This window comes from Alligator sinensis, unplaced genomic scaffold (genome assembly GCF_000455745.1).
Source record: "Alligator sinensis unplaced genomic scaffold, ASM45574v1 scaffold123_2, whole genome shotgun sequence".
NCBI classification, from domain to species: Eukaryota; Metazoa; Chordata; order Crocodylia; family Alligatoridae; genus Alligator; species Alligator sinensis.
The window spans coordinates 874022-879550 of record NW_005841917.1 but is presented as its reverse complement, the minus strand read 5'-3'; positions in this window follow the sequence as shown (position 1 = coordinate 879550).

The window sequence follows — 5529 nt, the reverse complement described above, 5'->3', positions numbered from 1 at the left end:
CTGCTGAAATGGAGGAAGCAAACTGCTCTTGAGTTAAACATGGACAGATAAATTGGTGGTGAAAATCTCTCTAGAACTGAGGCCGTCTTCGTATTTGAATGGGAAAAAGCAAGAGAGTAAAGGAGTTGTTCCGAACTGAGCCACTGAATTTTGAAAGTTAAATTGGCTTCTTAATCTTATAGAAGTCCTCTCCAGCTGTGCAAGGGAAAAAGTAAAAGTAACAGTTTTCTGCAAAGACAACAGAAGAATTTCTAGCGCCTAATTACGCGCACACATACACACACACACATATATATCTCCCCACTTTTCTTGAATTTTCCAGTCCTTGCTGCTTTTCAGACAAAAGGCAGAACTGGCAACATTGTCCCAGTTATCTAGAAAGTCTGTTATTTTTGTAGGCCGGTAGAAAGAAAGTGAGAAAAACTCTGCCATCACCTGCCTGTTAGCTTAATAACACTGTCTTGCACTTCACAAGTATGGCTTGAGGGAAATGAAAGAAAAAAGGCAATATTATTTTTGGAGTACACAGGGAAGAGTTCTTAGGATTTTGTTAAACTCTTATCTGAATGTCAAAATTGCCTTTAGACAGGTTCAAAATCCGCCTTGAATAGACCAGAGAGAGGATTAAGATAAGGACAGTCCATTTCACCCAGAATATTATAATGCAGACAAAGGAAGCTTAAAGGAACAGTGTTAAATACTATATTTTTAAAAACTTTTTAAACAAATTTCTTGCCCGAGTCACTGACAGGAGAACAAAATCACAGGATTCTATTTAGTTTAAGCCAGGATTTACCGTTATGTTGTAATAAACAATTGGGTTTTATGTCCCACCCTTTATATATAATAGGTGAATCAGGATTCTTCCGTTGCAAGGCAGATAGCTCTCCTGGGTCTCTCTGGAGGGGCCAGCACCTGATTTGAAATTAATATTGTGCAATCCTTTGGATCCTGAGGCTTGGCATTTGACTCCTTGTTCTTACTTTGGTTCCTGTCTAATAATTTTTGACCTAACTCCTTGCAGACCCCTAGCGATGGGTTGTTTCTATCTATTGAGCAGAGACTGCTCAAGTCCAAATGGAAAGGGAATGAGAAGACCAGTTACAGTCAGTACTGTATACCAATACCTCTCTCTTGCGTTGCTGCTTTTTTTCCAGCGTTGGCTTTCATTCTTTTTAAAAAGTAAATCTCCAGCTACTGTTCTATGCAAAAAAGGTGGGGGGAAAAACCCTTGGAAAATGTGTCCAGAGTGTAGCCAATGTCGCAATGTCTCTTTTAGGTTCTCTGTAAACTGAGACAATGGTTCTGATAAGTATAATACCCCCTCCCCACCCCTTTCATTTTGATTAGCTGTTATGCACATAGAAACAAGAGCATATCCATAGAGGATGTAGTGGCACAACTGCAAGGTAGGGAAGCCCAGTGCTTGTGGCTGTTCTGCACTCAGAATGGGATCTAGCTAGAGCCCCTAATTTCCTGTACCTCAAGGGCCAAGAGGGTAAGCACTGCCCCCTCCACTTGTCCCTTCCTTTCCCCTGTTGCTAAATTCAGAGGTGAGTAGGCAGGAGGGGAGCTCACTGCATGTGCTGGGCCCAGCCAAAGTGAGGGGAACCACAACCCCCACAATCCATTTCTAGATCCAGTATTTCATAAATGATATTTTTTATATTATTGCTAATGTTAATTTCATCGTTCACTGATGCATATGAGATAGAAGAAGGATAATATTAAGAAAGCTTGCTCAACTTGAATGACAGGACATTTCAGTAACATGAAGAGGTGCATTTGGGAAAAGCCACCACTCTCTCCCTCTATGAAAAACGAACCCGGCCTCTGTAAATGGCATTGAACACATTTTGAACATCTACATGCTAGTAGAGTTTATTTTGTGCTACTACTTGTTCTTTTTTTTCTCCAGTTCAAACCCATGTTCAGGAAGACAGATGTTGGGATATTTCCAGCATCAAATAACTTAAAGGAAGTTTTGCATTGAAGTTTATTATTTAGCAATGAAGTTTATTTATTATAAACAAGAAAGAAAGATTTTTTCATCTCCTTGTCTGCCTCGGACATCGGACACCTCCAGGGACGAAGGCAACTTAATCTCTACATCACAGAGCAACACTCTCACAAAAGGACTTTCAGATTCCCAGGGGAATACACTTCCAGCTTGTACCTCCCCTGTGTAATATGAAGTTTATTTTCTGCCAGGAGGACTTCTACAGTCCTTGACTTCTCCTCAGCCTGATTAAGGGTGTGTGCACCCAAAAGCCTGCAAAAAAATAAAACATTTTGCTACTATTTAGTTGGTCTATCACCTCTGAACCAAGAGCTTTGAGTAGCTGTCTTTTCTCAGACCAACACAGCTACAAAATAGATCCCTTAAAGGAAGTGAGAAACTTGGAAAGGATGAATGATGATAGCAAAGAAGACAACAGGTGTCTCCACCCTAGATTATTTCTAGGTGTGGCAGGCAGCAAGAAACATGTTGCTTCACCACTCCTCCTCCTACTTGTAGCAGTGAGTCACAAAAATAAGCTAATATGGACTAACTATTCTTTATTATTAAGATTACTTACCAAAATAACACTAATTAAAACAAAAACACTCTCAACTACATCTCAGTGAGGGAATATGTTCTACCCCATTGCTTGGTTATGTTAGCTGATGTGTAATATAACCACATAGAGCTTTGTCCTGGACAGCTAAAGGCCTGTGAAATTTATTTTCATTTATACAAGTAAAGGTAGTCAAACATATAGTATGTAACAAATACAAATACATACACAACAGTTCCTGTTTCTTCCTTCTCCGTTAAATAGCCTTGCATGCATAATTTTAATTTATTTTTACTGCTTTAGAAACATTCAACAGGAAAAAACTAGACTTTAAACTGAGTTGTTATTCAGATGATACTTCATACGCCAGGATAGACCACAACATGCCAAACCAGCAGTACTCTTTTACCCTGCTAGATCTACTGGGCTTCTTCTCTGTTTCCATGTGCAGGATCTGTTTTATTTTGTTTTATAAGATACCCCAGAGCTCCTATTTAACAGTCCCAGGTGAAGGTCAATTTATGATGGTCTTGCTTTTCACAGAGAATGCCAGCTGCAATACTCCTTGCTAGCTGCTTAACTGGGGATGATTTAAGATTGTCTTGAAGTGGCCGAAGATTATTCTTGGCAGGAGGCAAACATCTGAAATGCCTGCCACCTAATAGGAGACTGGTAGAGCAGCAGAAGATAATGCTGTGATAGAAGGAAAAATGGGGAGAGGAACCCTCTATCACAAAACAGAAGCAGGAATTGGCAAGAACCAATTCTTTAGTTTCTGCTGCTTAGTTAACTGCTCTTCATTAACACTACTTATTGGCAATGTGTCACCATTTCTGTACTGAGAACTATGAGCTTTCTGATAAATGCACTGGGCCATTTAACCTCACTCTGCCATCTGTAACTTACACCATCACCTCAGCTCAGTGCATCAAACGGTACCTGGAAGGGCTTATTTTTCTTTGTAATGCAATATTTTTCTTTTAGTTCTATAATAAACCATAACAGAAAACTCAGCTAAATCAGAACACTGACCTCCTCTAGGCTTGCACCTAAACTAAAAAAGAATATCTAAAAATGGAGCAACTTAAGAAAAGTCTACATTTATTGTAAAAGCCCAGCAACTTCCCTTTAAGACTTCCCTTTAAGTTGTTTACCCTCTTTGGGGGGTAAAAGAAATGCTCCTATGTCTGTTGTGCAGTTCACAGAACTACTATAACAAATGCAAAATTAATTTTAATATTTGAGACTACTGCACACTGGTTGTCTTTGACCCTGTACCTGACAGATGTATAAATTTTGTGTTCCCTAATGTTGCTCAGTAGTAAGTCTTCAAATACTGGCTTGACCTAAGTAGTCATGGAAAGGCCCATGTGGATACAGGAACAAATCTTCCCTCCATTGTACCCATGTAATATCACTGATACCAAATGCAGTTGTACAGGTGAAACCCTGAGCAGAAATTGTTCCATAGCAATGTAGGAGAAGCACTGTCTCTTACATTATGCTTTTTAATAAGTGGGTGAACCTCTTACAAAAAGGCAGTCAAATCACCTCACAATAAGAAGCTCTGAAATTTTAGGGAAAAGGCAAAGGTAATTAGAAACCCAAATTAAGATCTCCCTTCCTCCAAGCCTTATTACATTATTCACACAAGGACCAATGCAGCCCTCTTTTCCTCCTCAGCCATATGTTGATAATACCTCTGATTTCCCATTTGGGGATGTAGACCAGCTGTGAGAGAATAAAGTAGTCCAGCTAGTAAGTCATAGGGTGAATGAAGCATTAGGGGGAAAAAGAGGATAAGAGGTGTAATGCTGAGTTTTAGTTTAAGCTGCAGTGGCTCTTTTACACTTGTATATTAGTCTATAGAAAAAACACAAAACTAAAAGGAGACAGTAGAAGACAACTTCAGGTTCCTATTATTTTTCCAGTATTTCTAGTATTTTTTCTGTCATGCAAGTGAGTTGTAAATAGTTTTATGACTCTGTAATATGTGAAATAACATTCTGAAGATTTATCTGGCCTTCACATGTGCACAAACACTTTAGAAATTTTGGGCCATCAAGTCTAGCACATTAAGGAAGACAAGGCTGAGATGTGAACAAAATCATTCAGTAGAAAATGGGACACCTTTGAACAGCAGACAGCCCTCTGTTTTGTGCACCTAAAAACACAATCTGTTGGTTACATTATCTGCTACAATAAGGCTCTGGGGGATATAATGTGACTACTACTGAATTAATTAAGAGGGTAGTATGCTGTAAAATTGCATAATGATTAGGCACAAACCCCACCCCGCACAAAACAAATGCAGACAGAAATGCTTTCTTCCTCAGGGAACTGTTTATAACAAGAAATTAAGACCATTCAAAAGTGAAATGAAAATCTCAGGAGCATCATAAAATGACTGCACTTAATGAGGAAAGAGCTTCAAAAGACTCCAAAGTGGCATGCTTAAGCAAGTTGAATTTTATCAATTTTTTAACTATATTTAGTGTTTTCCTTTTCTCTGAAAGGGCCATAGTTATGTGATAATCACAAAAGCTGGGAAGGAGAGCTTGAAAATTTGAGTGCTAGTAGCTCAGAATCATGAATGCAAAAAAACCCCACCAAACAAACAAAACCTAGAAGTTGCTTTTTTAATATTGTGAGTTTTAAAACAACCTCTTGATTTATTTGGGTACCTGATGTAGGGATCACCAGGTTCAATAAGTAAGCATATATGAATGGGAAGAACTACACAATGCGCTTTAACTGAGGAGCACTTTGCAACTTCTGCATACCCTTGATCTCTTGCTACCTAACAGCAACTGCTTAACTGAGGCACCACATCCCAAATCTCAACTCTTCTAAATCAGGGGGTGTCTCTAAACTATTACTTTTATCACTAGACACCCAATAAAAAGATTTTTGAGGCCTTGGATTTGGCAGTACCTGTTGGGCTCCATAGCACTTGACTGCTATAATACGC